Source organism: Condylura cristata, unplaced genomic scaffold (assembly GCF_000260355.1).
Source record: "Condylura cristata isolate star-nosed mole 26May11 unplaced genomic scaffold, ConCri1.0 scaffold00033, whole genome shotgun sequence".
Lineage (NCBI taxonomy): Eukaryota > Metazoa > Chordata > Mammalia > Eulipotyphla > Talpidae > Condylura > Condylura cristata.
In genome coordinates this window covers 15806842-15826532 of record NW_004567134.1, presented here as the reverse complement: position 1 = coordinate 15826532, position 19691 = coordinate 15806842, and positions in this window count along the sequence as shown.

Sequence of the window (19691 nt, the reverse complement as noted above, 5' to 3'; positions counted from 1 at the left end):
GCAGCAGCTGCAGCAAATCAGACAGCAGGTGGCGCTGCTGGGAAGCCCACCCTGTGGTCAGCTCTGCCCAGGGGGGTCACGCTGAGCTGGGGACCCAGCTGAGGGATAACAGGGTGCTTGAAAAAATTTCTATAGTTCACCCTTTCACTGCCTCCCCCAACCCTGCTGCAGTCCGCAACACTCCTCAAGAACAAGGCCCACGGAGCTCAGGCCTCACGCCTCCCACCCCAGCTGTATGACCCCAGGCAAGTGACCCCCGTCCGACTGCTCCGTGCGCACGGAGAGGGGACCCCTTCCAGCAGACAGCGGAGGCTGGAACGAGACCGGGCGCACGCCCCAGTGTCTGCACTGCAGTGTGCTCCTGGCTCCCTGGCCCTCGGGACCACAGTCTGAGGGGCCCCAGAGGGGCCAGGAGACGCCCGTCCGAATTCTGATCAACGTCACTCTGCCTCCCCGGGCCTCAGTTTCCTCATCTGCAATGCAGGGCTAATGCCAGGGCCCTCACTTTCTGTGAACCTGCGGAGTAAATGCGGTGGTGGCTGGCTGGGTTGGCTTAGAGAGCTCCAGCCAGACCGGGCAGCGACTGGAACAGCCTCGCTAGTCCAGGGGTGGGCAGATGAATATGCGGACGGGTCAGGGGTGAGGAGTGGCCGCCTCCCAGCCCCTACCTTGCCCCATCCACCCTGGAGTCCTGCCCACAGCCCACTTGGATGTAAACACGGAGGAGAAGGCCCAACATGGAAATGTAGATGATGATTATCTTTGGGAAGCAGGATTTGGGCTGGTTTTATTTTCTCTTTTTCTGCATCTATTTTTTTTTTCCTCGAACAAAGAGCTTCTATTGCTTTTATATTCTAAAAAGTAAAATCAATAAAGTTATTTTTAAAAATCCTCTCCACACCACTGAGAGGCTGGCTGGAAATGAGGGCCAGAAGAGAGTTAGGAGCGATTCTCGTGATTGGGAGAAATACATGAGGGAGGGGGGAGGGAGGCGTCGCCTCAACAGCCTCCCCTTTGGTCCTCTAGCTTCTGTCTAGGGGTGGGGGGGTCTGGGCGACCCAGGAGCTGGCCCTCGGGGTGAGGGGGAAATGATGGAGCAGTGTATCCCTCCGGGTGGTATAATTGCACATAGCATTCATGGGCTTCCAGCAACTTCCAGCATGTCTGAGAGCCTGTTGTAGCTGTTTGGGAAGGAGAGAAGGAAGCCACCCTTTGTGGAGGCTGACTGTGTGCACCCTTTTATGTTAGCTGGCCCCTGTCCCCCCACAGCCAGTGAGGGAGCTGGGCCCAGTTTTACAGACGAGCAAGCTTGAGTCTGTGTGCATCTGCCTGCCTCCCGAGGCCTGCCTTTCCGGTGTCTGTCAGGGGCACGTCGAACTCAGTTTCCTAACTGGATTCCTCTGCCCGGACATCACTGGTCTCTTCCTGTCGCAGTAAAGGACACCATCACCCAACCACTTCCTTCACAAATACTGCTGGGCACCACTGTGACCCCAGCCTCAAGGAGTGTACTAGGGGGAGAGCGAGGGGGTGCACATCTTAAAATCTAAAAATATATAGCACAGCAAAAGGGATTAGCCAATCTGGCTGAAGTCAAAGTGGAGCAGAGCCACGGAGAGGCCTGGGAGTTTGGGGTTAATAGGATGGTGGGGTGGGGGGGTGAGGGGTGAGGGAGTCTCTAAGAAGGCAGAGAAGGCCTCTGGCAATGTGGAGAAGACCATTCCAGGTAGATGAATGGCAGTCGCAAAGGTCCTGAGTAAGGGCTGACCAGGAGACTTCCCCAGGGAAACAGAGGCCCTGTGGCAGAAGTAGCGTGAGCCAGGGAAGAGCTCAGGGAGGTGAGAAAGGTGCGGGAGCCTGGGAGGTCTGGAGGCGGATGCAAGTGTGAGGTGAGGCACCCCAGGAGAGCTTTGTGCAGAAGGGCTGCTGGCTACCATGGGGAGCTTGGGCAGCATTGGGGGGCCAGGGTGGGGGACTTTTGTTATGCAGGTGAGGTGATGGCTGGGCCAGAGAGGGACAGGCAGACAGAGTCACTGCTGACGGGAAGTCAGACCACAGAGCGGCTTGGTGCATGGAGGAGGCGAGGGGTGTGGAGAAGTCGAGGCCGGCTGAGGTGTGAGGCCTCTTCGCTCCCCACGTTCCACCAGTCAGCCAGCTGGTGCCCTCAGCTCTCTCAAATCTATTCGACCTGCAGCTGCTGTCCTGGACCGTCCACCACCCTGCCGTGGCCTCCTGCCTGGCCGCCTGCCCCCGTTCGCACCCTCAGAGCATCCACACCCATGGGCCCTTCACATCTGTCAGTGCTCCCAGAGGGAGCGACCTGGCCAGGAGCGAGTCCCACCTCACCCATCTCACGCTGCCTGAGAATTAACACCCCAAAAGGAAATCAGAGGAGGGGGTACCAACGAAGGGAGAATGATACTTGGTCACTAAAAACCCCACTCAATCCACCACCTAGCCATACTCTGTGCCCCGAGCCTCATTCCGCAGGCTCTCGGGCTGGCAGCGAAGGCTCCCTGGAGTTGGTGGCGGGGACTGGGCTTTCGAAGAGGGGCCAAATGACATGGCTGATTTCCAGCGGGGGCTCCGCTCCCCACAGCTGTGGGTGTGCCGGCCTGGACCCCACCCAGCAAGCCACAAATTGCCCCCCTGTGACCTAATCCTCAGACCTGCTCGAGTTACCTCTCCTGGGCCCTGTGGTTCCTACCCACCCGCCCCCTCCCTGCCCACCTGGCCATTCAGGGACCCTTTGGAGTCCAGCTCTACACCTATCAGCTGGGGGACCTGGGGCAAAGCCTGGCTCCTCTGAGCTTCCCGTTCTTACAACAACAGCGCCCAGCACACAGTAGGTGCCCAGCTGAGGTTCAAAGGAGTTTACCTCGCCCTGGAGGCAGCTGGCCCCAGGCTGAAGCCCCCCTTCCCGGGCCTGGGCAGCTGCAGCCCGAGGGAGTGTTTTTATCTCCCTGCGCAGTGGGCTCGCAGAGCTCGGCAGAGTCCCTGGATGTGGACAAAGAGCTCTTGTTCCCGCGGATCTAAAATTGCCTCCCTCTGATTGCCGCTATACAAACCCTGCGGCGGCTGCTTCCCGCATCCAGTTGGGTCTATTTCAAGAACGCGCTGATGAGCGCTGATTGCGCCTTGATTGTGAGCGCGCCCCGCCCCCGCCCAGCTCCCTAAGGAGCATTTGCTCCCGCACCCGCGGACTGGACCGCAACCCAGGCCGGCATTGGGGGCCACCAGACAGGTGGGGGTGCGCCTCGCTCTGCCTCTCCGCCCCTGGGCTTTGGCGGGTGCCCCCTGCCCTCCCCCTCCGCACTCGGATGCTGGACAGAATCCCCGCAGAGGGCCACAGCTCTCGCTGGGCCTGGAGACGTGGCCAGGGCCTGTGGGCCGGGGCAGTTGTGGCCAGGGCAAGCCGCGCGGCGGGTCACCCCATCTGTACACCCGCGCGCACCTGTACACCCACAGATGCGCATGTGCACGCACGCGCCCCGGGTCCTGCCTCGGGCTGTACTTGAGGCCACCCGCGTGGGGGGCTGGGTTTGTGACTTTAAAAACCAGCGCCCGGGCCCTCCCTGGTGGCGCAGCGGTTACAGCACAGCACTGAGAAGCTAAAGCCACTTCAGCATGAGTTCGATCCCCGCCTGCCCGGGAGGTGACCACATGGCGTGGCAGACCTCTCCTGACCCGCCCGCTGCTCCCCGCAGCAGTGGATTTTGTCAGTCAGCCTGTTCTGCTCCCCTCTCTGTCTCTGGTGAAGCCACTCACTGCCCCTGCACCTCTGGCTTGTACCCCAGTTCTGTATGCATAAATAAATAAATCTTTAAAAAAAAAAACCAGTGCCCCCCTTACTGGGCATCCTGGGCTCACTGTCTACCCCAGGCTACCTTCTGGGACTCCATTTTGTGCCACCTGAGGTGATGATCCTGCAGAGATGACGGGACGTGTCCTGCCACCCAGCCAGGAAACGGCTCCTCAGGATTTGAACCCAGCAAGAGTCCAGGCAGCGAGTGCTCCCCACCACCCCTCAGGCGCATCCGGGAAGTCCCAGGTGCAGGGAGACTGGGAGGGCGGTGCTGTGATCAGACCTTACAGCTAGTTATTGGTGCTAAGCTGGCACTGGGGAGCGGGAATGTCTCCCAGGGTCTGTTTCTTCCTCTGCAAGGTGGGAGAGGGGCGCTGTTAAAGGCACCCCAAACTCTAAGTCATTGCCTTGATGGATAGACTCACTTTTGGAATCACTTGGAAATGCCATCTGGACCCTGTCCTGGGAGACCTGAGGTCAACGGGCCTGTGACAGGTCCGGGAGTCAGCGACTTAGCAGAGGGTGTGGGTGACATCAGCCAGTCCTCCCCTGCCATCCTCCGCCACCCCACCGCATCCACCCATGAGGCCTATCTGCTCCAGTCTCAAGTGGGCCTCCAGTCCGCACCCCCCTTGGCTGCCCCAGGAACAGTGAGCACCTGCAACGGGGCGGGGGGGGGGCGGGTACCCAGGCATCTCCTCAGCCTCCTGGAAGTATATCATGGACATGTCTGCTTGGCCCGGGCTGACCCTAGGGAGCCCTGCTTCTTCCTACCCAGGAGAGTGTGCGAAGCTCTAGAACCAGGAATATCAGCCCCCTTGGGGTGCAGTAGCAGCAGGGGGCAGCAGAGATGGGTCTGGTCCCCAGGCCCGTGCAGCCCACAGTGCCTGCTGGCAGCAGCGCCCACCCCAGAGCCCTGGCAGAGACACTGGAATTCTCATTCAATCTCCATGCGGCCCTGGGGCCTGGGCGGCCCTGGAAAGTGGAACGATGCACCCCACTTCTGGTCAGGCGGTCGACTGGTCCTCCTCACGAGACTCCTTCTCTCCCGTCCTTCCCCCACCCACTTGCTCTTATTCCCTGACATGGCTACCCCTCCCCATCCGGTCTCCTCTTTCCCACACCCCCATAGGCTCTGTCCCCTGTACATCCTCCCCATAGGTTCTGTCCCCCGTACATCCTGCTGCTCCCTCACGTCACACCTCTCTGTCTGATGACCTTGGCCCTGCCCCTCTCCCCGTGCGCAGCGCCCCACCACCACCAGTTGACCAGACCTGCATCTCTGGTCACCCAGGGCCCCGGCGAGGCTGCAAGAGCAGCCCAGGTCACATGTTTCTGCAGATGGCCCGTGCTGTTAGCAGGTGGGTCCACAGCCCCTCCACCCCATTGGGGGAGGGGATCCAGTGTTAGTTAGGGTCTCCGGGAGGGAGACAGGGCTCAGGAGTCCTCGGGGTCCCCTTGCAGAGCACAGCCACCCCGGCACGGATGGCCCCGCTGAGGCGAGAGGAGGACCCACAGCCAGGGGCAACTAGGGGAGGCCTTGTCAGGGGAGCTCAAGCATGGAGGCTCTGTATGACCCTGGTCGTCACCTGACTCTCTAGGTCTCAGTTTCCCCATCCTGACATGGGGAAGCTAGTTCCTGCTTCCCAGGCTTATGAAGAGTCTATGCGTGGTGCATTACAGCTGGCGGGACACGTGGCTGCTCAGGGGCTGGCCTGCAGCCGGTGGACTTCTGGGTGGGGTGGACAGCTGGGCCAGCATCTGACCCCTCAGGGAAGGGGTGCCCCGAGGTGAAGGCTCATAAGGCACCTTTGTCATTGTAACCCTCCCAGCTACTTGATCAGTCAGGGAGATTTACCCCAGCGAGTAGACGAAGGCACTGACCACAGAAAGGTGAGGCCACAGCCCTGAGTCCACTGTGTGTATAGCGAGGCTAGGGCTTGGACTCAGCCGAGTGACCCCTCAACATATGTCTCCACTAAGGGTACTGGGGCCCAACTTAGGGACCCACATGGGGCTGCTGAGGGGTCCCCAAGGCCCATTGTGGGAGGTGGGCGGCAAGCCCTCCCAGATTCTGGGATCCTGCAGACCCCTGCCACGCCCACCCTGTTGCTAGGCAACAGCCGCTCCTGGCTGAGGCTGCTTGGAGGGAGGCTGAGCAGCAGCTTTGTCCTCCAAGGAGGCCTTCGGAAGTGCTCTCAGGCCGGCCCAAGGAGAACCTGAGCTCAGACAGGTGCAGGCACTGGAGACAAGCTTAACTCACCCCAGCACCAGCCATCAGGTCTGGCAGTTATCCTAGGAAGTCGACTCACACAGCGAGCGCTGACCTCAGTTCCTGGGTACGAGCAGGCATGGCTAGCCATGCCTCTTCTCCTCAGGCCACACTCAGCCCCAGAATTCTCGACACAGCGGGCAGGAAGTTCTAGAGTAGATCAGAGCTGGCATGCAAGGGAAACCTTTTCATTACCTCTAATCTGCTCCTGCCTGCTCATTTTACAAATGGGAAAATCAAGGCCAGAGGGATGAAATGCACGTGGGGCCTGGGAGTTAGAAAATCCAAGTCTTGGCTCTGAGCTGTCTGGCAGTGTAGCTACAGGCAAGCTCCTTCACTCCTTGGAAACTCAGACTCCATAGATATAGCAGGGTTTGAGTAAGGGGTCCCCTTACACAGACCTCACACCACCCCCCACCCCTCCAACCCCCCCCCCTACACACACACACATTTTCCTTAGAGAGCTGTTTGGGTTTTTTCCCTCTGAAATTTCCCATGGTCTTCTTATTTTCTCATCTCAAACATGATCATTCTAGACCCAGCCATGGAACACCAGGGGTCTTCTGGGCAGGAAGCCCCAGGGCTTCCGAATGCAGGCTGAGCTTAAGCCTGAGTGCAGGGGAGCAGTGTTCAGCGTTCAGCTCTGGTTTCAGCTGGACCCAGGACTGGACAGCTTGTTCCTGCTACAGGTAGAGTCTGGGGTCTTGCAGGGGGAGGGGAGGGCAGCCTGTGGCCTCTCCCTCTGGCTGCATGGCTCTTGTGGCGTCTAGGTGGGATAGAGGGCTCGTCTCATCTTGTTTCTGTTTTGATGGGCTTGGTTCTTTCCCCAGAACTTCAGCCTGCAGACTTCCCTCACATCTTATGAAAGTCATCTTTGCACTGTGATTATGTCAGCCTTTGTCTTCCATTGTCAGAAGACCCAGAAGTGGCCCTGAGCCAGGAGCAGAAGCAGGGCATGAGAGTGGGGGTAGAGCAGGATTTCCCCAAGCACCCACCACGAGCCAATTGCACGCCAGATGCAAGCTTCTTGCTTCAAGGGGCACACAGACCATCAGTTGGTCATTAAAAGGATGGTGATGATGCCTGCAGGGGGAGGTCAACACGCTGAGCCAATGGACCTTCAGGCTGGCTGGGGTGGGCTGCTCCTGACAGAGGGGGCCTTTGCTTCCACTCTGGACTGTAGGGGACCCTGAGCCCAGCTCAGGAGCTGGCTCTACCCTGGCTCTGCCACCTGCACCGGTGTGACCTTTGCAAAGCCAGTCTGTCTTGCTTTATTCCTTTGTTTTCATGTGACTGTGACCTGTGGCCCAAAAGGATGCAGGTATCAGAGGGAAGTTGGGGTGTTTCCTGGGGAGCTCATCCCTCACTGTCCCCCTCCTCCCTGCCAGCCTCAGGGCCCCTCTGCCTCCCTCCCTTAACCTCCATGAGTTCCCCCCTTCCTGCCTCAACCCCTCTCAGACCTGTGTGTGAGGACTCAGAGGAAGTGTCCGAACACATGCAGATGACATGTGCAAGCTCCCGACCTGGGCATGTTTGTCCAATCCGCATGAACACCACACACGCCAGTACACAGCAGCGATATTCAGGCCCACTGTGTGTGTGTGCGTGTGTGCACCTACGAGCATGCGCTCCCTCCACCTCAGACTGTGGCCTGGAGCACCCATGCAACTCTACCGCAGGGAGGCAGAGAGGTTTCAAGGTGCCTGCAGCCTGAGCTGCAATCCCAACTTGTCCTGCTCTCCTCTTGCCCTCACAATGACCAGGGTGATGGGTTAGAAGCCCACTTACAGAGAGGGCAGTGGAGTGTGACTCTGAAGTTCAAACCCTAGAACTTCTGCTCATGGGTTGTGGGAAATGGTCCTGATGAATCAGAGTCTCAATATCCTCATCTGAAAATGAGACTGATGATTCTCAGGTCTCAGGATCCTGGTGGAAGTCAGGGCAGCCTGCAAAGGGCTTTTAGCCCAGTACCTGGCATAAGGAAAGTGGTTGTAAATGGGGTTTATGAGTGTAACTGTGATCACACAGAGGAGTCCAGAGATCATCAACTGTCTGCTCAGGAGCCTCATATATGTACCTTCCCTTTGGGAGCACTGGTCATCCCTTGCCCTCTGCCCCTTAAGGTAGAAGGAAGCACCCCTGATGCCTTCCTGGGCCAGGTCACTCCCAAGTGCCCCCTCCACTCAAAGCAAAATCTTAGAGAAGGCAGCCAAGGTCACATGGGCACCCCTCCCAGCCCCTTAGAGACAGAAATAAAGTGTATAACTGTCAGAAGCATTATGGAACTGTCAAAGGTATGTGAAATCACTCTGTGAATTATTAATAAGTCACGGGCCTAAGTATTCAGTGAGAATATAAAAAATGACAAAAATGCTTATCAAGAGATAAAAAATAAAAAAAAAAACAAGAAAGACAGGTGTGAGCTGTGGGAATACTTGGCCACAGGTTTCCAGAACCAAGGTTTACTCCCAAGGGTTGGGAGAAAGCAAGAGCTCACTTCCATACGGTTTCAGGACCATGGAAAGCGACACGGATGGGGCAGGAGGCTTGGGGGGGGGGGGGGGGGGGGGCGGGGAGCAGTAACTGCGCTGCCAGGTTGCCACTATCGAGCTTCTTCCTGCTCCAGCTCCAATGGGCTGAACATGGTCAGAACTGAGCATGGCGCCACCACCTCCAACTCCATAAGAGAGGCTGGGGGTGAGGCTGGGGTGCATCCAGCTGACAATTGTCTTTCTCCAGCAATTCGAGATAACTAATCAGCACCATAATATTGGCAGCTGTGACTGCTAATGGAGTTAGAAACTGTCAAACTGAAGGTAATAATTGTCTCCTTTAAAAAAAAAACCTAGCTAATTAGCATAATCAAGGCATAAATGGGCCAATATTCCTGACCCAATGGGGGAGATTAATATAAATTATGAAGCCTTCAGGGTCCCCAGCAGAAACACTGACACCAGCCAGGAGTTGGGGTCAGAACTTCACAAGGAAGAGGGCAGGACATGTGTGTGTACTCGGGTGTTATTGTATGAGTGCCCCAGAAGATGTTATTTTATGCAGGGCACCCCTCTTTTCCAGGCAGAGATGTTCATCTTGGCATCTTTCCAATTCATCTTTTGATGTGTTTTTACTGAGCACCTGCTGGGAAGACAGCCAGGATTCATTCCAGGCACCAAAAAAAAGATTTTTAAAGTTCACAGCATGATCCCCCTCCGTCACACCCCTCCTCAACCATCCCACTCCCAAAAAGGCTTGTGATGTCAGGGTTAGGTGAAAGTTCACACCAAGTTATGCGTGTCTGGGAGCTCTGGGGCTCCTCGGGAGCTCTGGGAATGGAAGAATATTTTGTCTCACTTCTCTCAAAGGCATCTCCCAAATCAAGGCAGACGCTGGCTCCCTGAGCTGTGTGCCCTCCAGATGGGGCTGTACAGGGAGGCAGGCATGAAATGAGCCGATTATATGGCACATTCTATGGTATCGAGCATAGATAAAGTCTATGTGACCATTCATTTAATCCTTCCCGTGGTGCTAGGATGCGGATGCCCCTACCTCCCCCATTTTATAGAGGAAGAAACCGAGGCGCAGGAATGTTTAAACAACTTGCCTCAAATCACCATGCTAGTGAAATTCAGAGCCAGGATTTGAATGAAATCCAGCCAGAGTTCATGTTATCAAATTTTAATCTAAAGCCTAATAGTTATACTTGATGAAATCAAGCATCCATTAAAAAAAGGCTGGAAACAGAAGGTCAGTCACAGGGCTTCCCCATGCGGAAGTCACTGAGCTGGTGCTGAGGCCACTAAGGAATGCCTGGCCCTTGAAGAGTGGATGTGACAGTGACATGTACTCCCCTGGGCTCTCGGTCAGCAATTCATGTGCTCTGGGTCTTCCACATACCAGGTAGGAGCTCTCACATAAGGACAGAAGTTTGAGTTCCCCTGAGGTCATTGCTCTTGAAATAAGGATTTGAGTTTAAGTCATTTATTTTGGGAGGTGAACCCAGGAAACACCAATGGTGATGTGAGAAAGTATATTCATTACTTGTTGACATAAAAAGTTGCCCCCCAAGTTTAACAATGTAAAGCAACAAATGCCCTTGACCAAATGCTTTCTGAGGGCCAGGGAGCTGGAAGTGATCGGGCTGGGTGTTTCAGATTCAGGGTGTCTTGGGATATTCTAGTCAAGCTGTCAAGTCTTGCCTACAGTCTTTCAAGGCTCAACTAAGGCTGAAAGTTCACTCCAAACTCACTTATGGTTGTTGAAAGTCCTTTATCCATCACTGGCTGCTGGATGGGGGGTCAGTTCTCCCAATGTTACCACCATGATATGGAAGCAGGTCGGCCCCAGAGTGAGAGATGAGAGATTCCATCAAGAAAGAAGCCACAACATCTTTCAGAATCTAATCTTAGCAGTGATATTCCATCACTTGTCATATTGAGTTGATCATACAGAATAACCCACATACAGTGTGAGAGGGGCTACAGAGGATGAATAATAGGATATGGAGAGGTGGGAAGTCTGTATATACCAGAAATGGAGATGGGAGAAGCAACAGGGTGTGATATCAAGCCAGGTCCATAAGACAATTCCAGCCTTACCCCATCAGGGAGACAGTGTAGAACACATTTCAGAATCACCCCAACCTAAATATGAAGACAAGCATATTTTCCCACCAGTCTCACCTGCCATTTTTTGAGGGCTGTTTTCTGGGCATAGGATCCTACACTGCACTGGGCAAGCATGATGGATGCTGAACTGCTGGAATCTCCAGCATTGGTGATGTTCTCTCTCACACCCCACATTTCCTCATCTTTAAGTGAGGATGGTGATAGCCCTATGTGATAGAGGACTGCACAGTGGTTGTTCCTGGCACATAGTAAGTGTTCAACAAAGCATATGACATGGCTAAGGTGGTTTTTCTGGTGAGTAGCTATGAGCATGAAATGAGATAATGTCAACACTACGCTAGTTAAGTCCTGTTGTCCTGACTCCTCTCTCTGTGCTCTTTCTAGCTCAATAAACAATTCCCCCGAACTCCATACAATCACTCTTAGATCTCAGTGCTCTGGTGCTTAGAGAAGCCCAGACGCATATAAGGAACAGGTGCAAGTGATTTCAGAAGTTCCTGTGAACTTCAGGATCTGAAAGATGAACAGCACTGAGGCCTGCACCAGGGACAGCTCCCTCGGAGGCCGTCTTGGCAGCTCACCTGCCCTGCTTTCCCACCATCCTGGACAGGCCCTTCTGTAAACAGGTAAGGTGGTTTGTCTGAGACACCACAGCTAAAAAGAGGGGACAGGAACAGTCTAAAAAGACTCACAACCCAGGTCTGTCTGATCAGCTTTCTCAACAGCCCTGTGCCTCAGTTTCCCTCATCTGTGACACAGGAACAAGGTGAGACTCTTGGGCTTATAGTGTGATTTAATTCTTCCTTTGTCACTGTCTTGAAATTCTTAATTTTTTTTTTCACGAAGAGGTCAGTGATTCACAAATGGCCCTGCAAGCCACTTAGCCACTTGAGCACAGAATGAAAACAATAGCTGGAGGAGCTCTACATGTTCTGGCCCGGGCTCCCGGTCCACATTCTAGCCTTCCCTACCCTGTCCTGTGGCCCCAAAGACTGGTCTATAAGACCTATCCCCTCCGGCTCACAGAGGGCTGGGCTCAGCCAACAGGCGGCCCTACCAGGAGAGGGAAGGGCGGGAGAAGGGAGGGTGTACCCGCACCACCGACCCCTGAATGGTGGAGGACGGGGCTCTCTGGGATGTGATTCCTTTCAGTTGTGTCCCCGGGTCACGTGACCACTGTCTGTCATGTGACGGCCACCTCCACCAGTGCTCTGCCCCGGGGCTCCCTTACCTCCGGTCTCATCACACAGCCCTGCGAGGAGAGGCGCCTGCCACCTTCCCATCAGAGATGAGGAAACCAAGGCCCTTTCCTGCCTGCCCTAAATTCTCACAGCTAACAAATGAACAAACTAAACGAAAACCACTGCTCACGGCGGCTTCAATTCTTGGAGAAGACAACCACATGACAACAAAGCAGCAAAAAGTAAATGGTGGCGGGCTTTCACTGGCAACCTGTGCGATGGAGAAAAGCAGATTTCAATGAAGTCAAAGGGACCTATGTAATAAGGAGACACATAGGAATAAAGGGGATAACTGTAACAAAGGGGGTGAAAATTCTAGGGATCGGGCGCAAAACAGAATAAGGTGCCCAGAGAGAGCTTCCGAGACCACAGCGTTTCAGCCAAGACTTGCAGGAGAGAGTAGCGGGGGATCGTGGGAAAGAACCAAGTGCTGGGTGGAGGGACAGACAGATGCACCCCTGGGGCCGGAGTCTGCTGGGGAGTGCAGACAGGAAGAGCAGAGGGCCCATGGGGTGGCGGCAAACTGAAGCCAGGGGTGGGTTTTCTCAGCCAATGAGTGAGTGAATGAGCACCGCATACTTGTCACAGATCATTCTGTTACGCTAAGCCACTGACTGGAGCAAGGGGAGAGGATGAAAAGCTGGTGGGAACCGCAAGGCCCCGAGTCTGGAGTTCGGGCTCAGCAGATCAGCATCTAGGCCTGGCGGGAAGCTGATGGTCTTTGCTGTGTTCCCAGCTGCCTGTGCCAGCCCTGTGTTCCTGCCGCCAGTGCAACCTCAGGGAGCTGGTGTGATCACAGACATGAAAGGGGGCTCCACGCAGAGAAGATGATCAGAAACCCCGAGACAACTGTTTCCCTGGGAGTGAGATTTCAAGAGGCCCCAGGCCCTGCTCGCCCTCCTCAGCCCCCTGCCCGCCACATGGCAGGCTGAGGCCGGCTCCCCCACGGGGAGAGGGGCGCACGGTTGCCGAAATCAGAGCCCTCGGTGCCTGCAGGCGCCCTGCTCGGAGGAGGGGAGGCCGGTGCCTTGGGGTCCCCCAGGAGCCTGCAATCCCTACAACAGAGCACTGGCGCCCTTGAGTCAGATTGGGATCTCGGTCTGAACTATAAATTGGGAGGGTGGAGAGACAGGCAGAGGGAGCTGAAGGGGTGGGGGACGCAGGAGAAGGAAGAACAGAAAGGAGCAAGGGGGTGGCAGAGTCCGTGTGGGTGTCGGCTCGGGGCAGACCCCCACCAAAGGCCTCCTGTTCCGTATCTCTCGCCATCCACGCAGCAGCCCTGGCAGGCGGGCCCCTGTGCACTCACTCAGCTGTTGTGGGAAATGGCACCCAGAGAAGGGGGTCACCGACCGAGTCACAGAAGGACATGGCAGGCTGGGTCCTGCGTCCGGGGCTCGTCTGTGCCAGCTTCCTGGGCAGGGAGCACTGGGCAGCCTGAGATCCTGCGACCTGTGCCTGAGGCCCGGGAGAGGGGGGATGTGAGCGAGGGGCGGAGCTCCTCCTGTCTTTGGCCCCGACGTGTCCTTTCGGTCCAGACATTGCCTCACCGGGCTCCAAATGCCTGGTTTCTCCACTCAGCCACTGCTCCCACACTGAGCCATACTGGGGAACCCCAAGAGGGCTCGGAAGTCGGCCCTGCCCTCATAGGGCTCCCACCCCGGGGGCACATACAGGCAGAGGTTCTGAACGACCCCAAAGGCCTGCTTCAGCCCAGCCCTTGCCCCCTCCAGCCCTTGAGCCCCCTGCTCCATCCTCCTGGGGCTCCCTAGGGTGCTCCGCTGCCTGACACAAGCTAAGCTCCCTGCCATCAAGCTGAAGACTTCTGGGGGCCAGGGCCGGATGCAGACACACAGAGAATCAGAGCAAGGGCGTAGACAGCTCTGGGCAACTGTTCAGTGTTGAGTGGAAATCCAGAAAGGGCTGATTAGAGAAGGTGGAGTGGACTTTGAAGCATAATTCGGAGTTTTCTCCAACAAGAAGTTGGAGGGAGCAGCTTGAACAAAGTCCAGGGTTCTGGCGGGTCACGTGTGACCAGGACATTGCCAGCAGACCTCAGGAAAGGGGCGGCCACAGTGTGCCGTTGCTCCCCATTACTCTCCAAGCACCCCCTCTGCTGCACTTGAAGTTCTGTCCTTACTGGGTGACTAGTCCAACATTCGCATTGGAGGGCTCACCCCCACCCCCCAAAACACATACAGGCATTCACCCAAATCAACCACCTCTCTTCCTAGAGAGAAAAGGAGCTTTTCCAAGCACATGATTTTCTGCTCATTGATACCAAGAGCCGGGAGAAGGGGTGTCACTCTGCTGGAGCCAGGAGCAGGGCGAGGCTGCCACCCCCACTGGGGAGGTGGCGCAGTGGAGCGCCGTGGATGGGAATCCAGAGCAGGAACACAAAGGGCAGCAGAAGGGGGCGCGTCGAGCTAGAGAGGCCAAGAACCCAGTTGACTGGGGCACACGGTGCCAGGGCAGGGCGTGCAGCCGGACTGGCCTGGGCCCTGGTGGCTCAGCCAATGACCACCCCAGGCTTGCTCAGCGTGAGCACACTGGGCGCTGGGAGCTGTCAGAAGTGATTAATTCATCAACAGCACCGAACACTGGGAAACTGGCCCTGACTCAATAGTTCATTCATACCCACACTCTGAACCGCCCGGCTGTTACTGTGAGCAGCTCAAAAAGGGGCAGCTTCCTGGAAGCCCCCGTGGGTCTCCCCCCACTTCCCTTGGTTGGGCACCCTGGGGCTAGAGGAAGTGAGAGAAAGGGAGGAGAATCTGGGAGGCTCGGCTTGGAGGAGTGAGCCTGTGGCAGGCCGGAGGAGGCCTCTCGAGGGGATGGGCTCCCGGTCACCAGCCCCAGGTCACATGCTGCAATGTGGAGAGAGGAGGCATCTGGCCCTCTCAGGGCAGAGTCAGAAGCACCTAGAGGCAGCCAGGCCCGGCCCTGCCACTCTGCAGGTGGAGAAACTGAGGCCAGGGAGGTACAGGGCTGCCCAAGGTCATGTGGCCAAGTCCAAAGCAGAGCTGGGGCTTGACTCCAGGCCCGAGCCCTGCCCTGCTGCTCTGCCTGCCAGCCCCGACGCACACCACGGGCCAGCCACCACCGCAGACAGGAGAGAGGGTAGAAGTGGCCACAGTCCTCAACCTGAGGGAACCGGTGACACTGGCACTCGTTTCTGGGAGGGCAACAAGCTCATCAAACTCCACTCCACACCTTAGCCAGGGACCTGAGTGTCAAGAAATGTGTGCACAGTGTGTGCCAGAGCCTCTGAGGGAGTGGGCAGATGTGAGTGGGCGTGCGAGGGGTGACTACGGGTGAGAGGAGAGTGAGCGTGGCCGGTGTGAACTGGGGCCCAAGTGAGCAGAAGCGTGTGCACGAATGAAGGAGATGTGTGCAAGCAGGTGTGAAGATGAGTGTGACGTGCATCCTGCGCAGGTGGGGCTGTGTGCGTAATGAGCGCGCAGGTTTGTAGGCGCGTGTGCGCGTGTGAGCGTGTGCACAAGCAGGCATACGCATATGCGTGAGTGTGGGGGGCACGGGTGCGCCCCCTTTCCCTCTGCCCACACCCAAGCACGCGTCCCTTCCAGAGGAAACGGCTCTCGCAGATGGGAGGTGAGATGCTCAGCTTCCCAGCTGATGACTCAGCAGGTTCGCTCAGCCCTCGTTTGTGGCCATCTGTCACCTCGCGCGTGACGCTGTCCCCACCGGCCAAGCTGGCTGCAGAGGAGTGGCTGCAAGTCTGGGAGGCCGCACTGTCCTCACGTCCAGCTCTGGAGCTGCCCGTCCCGGGCCTGACCCACTGGGGGCTGCCCGGAGGAGCAGAACCCAGTCGGGGACAGACCCAGGAGAAAAGGAAGTTTGGGGGTCTCTGAAATGCCTCAGGTTCCCCCAAACCTCCAGCTACTGCCTTATTCCTGCTCACCTTCTTTAAGGACCCCCAGCTGGAATAAGGCAGACCCCAACTACCACGGCGAGGTGACGCTCCTGTGGGTGGCCGCCCTGAGCCAGGCTCTGAGCTAGCACTTTGCTGTCACCTTTAGTCTTCACAACACCTGGGAGGCAGGTGCTACGGCTCACCCTGCTGGGCAGATGTGGAAACTGAGGTACACGGCGCTCAAGCTCACACAGCTCACTGTGGTCGAATCAGTCCTGCACTCAGCTCTCCCTGTTCAGTCTTTCTGAATAGCCCGACCGCCCCTCCTTCAGGAGGGCATCCTGGCCTCTCCCCTGGCACCCCGACCCTCTCCAAGGCAGGGACTGTGCCCTGGGAGAGGCCCTCCCTGGGCACCTTCTGCTTCTGGCACTCTTGAATCGAGCCTCCTACGCGCGTGGATGCCTTGGCATGTCCCTGCCTTGCCCCACCTCGGCTCCCACCCCACCAGGAGGTGCCAGGTCGTTCTCTTGGGCCTGGCTCACCCACCCCTCCTGCCACCCCAGAGCCCTGCCTCTTGCTTTGGGGCCCTCGCCTAGATTTCCTCTCCTCGGGCCCTTTGCATAACTGTCCCCTCCACTCCCTCTCCTTCACACTGTCCTGGCTAACTCCTGACATCCCCCCCACCCAGGACCTCAGGACCGTCTTTGGAGGGCTCCCGACTCCGTGCCACCGCAGACCCACCCTGCCCTGCATGGCATCCTTCACGGTGTCTCCCGCACTGAGCTCTAAGCTGCCAGGGACAAGTGCGTATCCTCCTAACTGCTGAATCCCCATTACTTGTTTGACAAGTATCGGTGGTCGCCCCTCATCCCAGCCCACGGACTAGTCTGGAGGCCAGTGACACAGAAAGCAGACGGGAGGATGAGAGGAGAACAGCTAGGACGGAGCAGGCGCGTGAAGGCGATGACAGAGAAGGCCGCGCGGAGGCCACGCAGAGCTTGCCGGGACCTGGACCCTGAGCGGGAGCCAGCCTGGCAAGCCTCGGTAGGGGCGGCCTCCTGGAGGAAACTGTTTTGTCTTGCTCAAAGGCTAGCAAAAGCATTATTTGCAACTGGGTCCTCCTCTGGTCCCAGATCCCAAGGCCGGGGCGTCTGCAGGATTTGGAGGGTCCCGAAGAGACAGCCCTGTTCTGTGACAGCTCTGCTTAGATACCCTCCGGGAGGCGGCTGGACTGGCTGGGTTTTTTATGGATTTCCAATTCCCTGGCTCCCTGACACTCCCAGGAGCTGAACAAGAACAGAATTCTGTCTAGGTGAGGAATTCAACTGTCAAATGAACCAGGCACCCCCAAAGGACCCAGGGACATTTCTGGGCAGTGCCTTAGGGACTGGGCAAGACAGAACAGATGACTCTATCCGGGAGTCACAAAAATAAGGGTTCAAGCTCTGACCCTGTTTGAGTTTCTGTGTATCCCATTCTTGGCCCCACTTTCCATCTTAATAAGAAGTGAGAGAGACAATCTAGGTCAGGGGTTGAAATGTTTTCTAGAAGTCATGCAGTCGGTATTTTGGGCTCTATGGGCAGAGCATCTCTAGTGTCTACACTGGGCTTCAGACCCACTTGCCCCACTGGTCAGAACAGACCAGAACCGGAACAGAAAGGCCTTGGGGAGTGGACCCCACCAGATGCCCCCATGGCCCTCCCACTGTGTGTCTCTGAGCCCCTGAACACACCTATCTCCCTGCACCCCACGCCAAAGACCACCACCAGAGCATCTCCACAGCCTCCAAGCAACTCCCCTGCTCAAGAACCTTCCTTGGCCCCCCATTGCCATCAGAACAAGGTCCACAGCCTCTTTCTGGTGTCCGAGGCCCTGAATGGACTCACCTCAGCCTCGTCTCTTCCTCTGTCAGATCAGAGCCTGGGACTTGGGCTGTGGCCACACTAGCCCTGTGGCCTTGAACACATTCCTATCCCTCTGGCTTCCTCATCTACAAATGGGGGCGAACTATGGGGAGGTCTTGAGAAACAGGGGTCATTTTTCAGCTATAAAATGTGATATAAATACAAAAGTTATCCTTCTACTTCCAGAAGCCCAGTCTTCCAGCTTGAGGTCTGGAGGGGACCTTATCAGTCCTAATTCATGTTTCATTGTTCCAACTCCCCCAACAGAGGCCCTGACCTCACTGGCACTACCTGCGCCCATCTGTCCAGCTCCACGTCCACCATGGCCAGACTGGCCGTGCCTGGTTCTACTGTCTGCTGCCTGGGCTCAGACTGTGGTGGCCGAATGTCTCTGAAGCTGCTGGACAGCTGTCACAGGCCAGGCACAGATGGGAACAAGAAAGTGTTCTCCCCCTGTCCATCCTGCTGATCCTCTAAGCCTGGGCAGAGCCACAGGGGCCCAGAGCAAATGGGGGCCCCCTTGGAAGGGGCCCCCAGCTTCTGCAGCAGCACCATCCTCCCAGCCTACAGGCACAGGGCAGAGGACGCAGGAGGGCTGTGAACTTTCCATCCCTTCCTCCCATTGCGAGTGGCGGGGGCCAAGCACCGTGCTGACGAGCAGTCAAACAGAAACCACGCGCGTTTCACATCACCTGCGGCTGCTGCAGAAATGGCTTCTCATGGAGCTTCTTGTTTCAGGCATTCATCAAGAAGTATATGTATTGTTCTGCAAATGTCTTGCTGAGTTCCTTGTCCTGATTTTACTTGATGAATCTAAACACTTTCTGAGAAGGACTCATGAGTTCCACCAGGCCCAAGGGCCCACTGCGGAGTCCAGCTGCAAGTCAGGATTCTTTGCACCCAGTCTCTCTGGCCCCTCCTCTTTATCCTTCTAACTGCATGCAAATAAGGGGTGCATAGCCCTCAGCTAAGCCTAAAGTAGTCAGTCACAGCTGGGAGCAGGAGCCATGCTTATGCCTGCCCCCCAATCCCTGTGCCAATCTCCACCCCCACTCCTGGAACTTTTCCAAGCGAGAAGCTGCTACCCCCTGAATTGACTCAAAGAAACGGAGCTCACCCTTTTCAGCCTTTCGCGCCCTTTTCACTCTTGGCCCACAAGAGCTCCCTCATCACCCTTGTGTCTGCAGAGAGTGTGGGTCTACAAGCAGGGCTGCTCTACACTCCCCACCCCGAAGCACAGATCTCCCCACTGCATCACAGTCCCCTTGGAGTTAGGTCCAGATCATCTGACTTAAAACTATGATGACCAGTCGGCTCATCACGGAGAAAGAGACATTTATTTTCTCTGTTCCTCTTCTGCAAGGAGAAAGTAAGATGTGTGTTCCAGAAGGTGGGGGTTTTCCCCATGGAGTTTGAGGGTGAAGAAAAGTAAAGCAAGTGGGCCCCAAATCTGTCCAGTGAAGGGGAGCTGCATGGGTCCAGTCAGACCTTGCTGCAAACACAGCTGCCTTCCTGCAAGACAGCTGAACAATCTTCAGGGAGTCATGGGGCCCCTCAGGGTCTCATCGAGCCACTGGGATAGCACCTAAAGAAATTCAGTAAAAGGGGCACAGTGAAAACTGGCAGAGTCTGAAGGGGAGAGAAGACTGTGTACAACAATGTCCCTGTAGTGCAGCTCGCTATGGCAGAGAACTGGGAATATTGAATTACTGTCACAGGGTAGTGCAAAGCTTCGCTGGGATATTGCCGAGCAGTTCAAAGGCAGAAAGTAGCTCTACTGTGTGCCAAGGTACAAAGATCACCAAGACATTCTGAGTGAAAAAAGCAAGGAAATAAGAATGTTCCTGCTCATCATCGGTTTTCAGCATTGTCTAGAGGTACTAAGTAGTACTGTAAGAAAAGAAAATGTTAAATGTATGTGTTGGGAAAGAAAGAAATCTGTTCACAGGTGACATAAACATCTACCTACAAG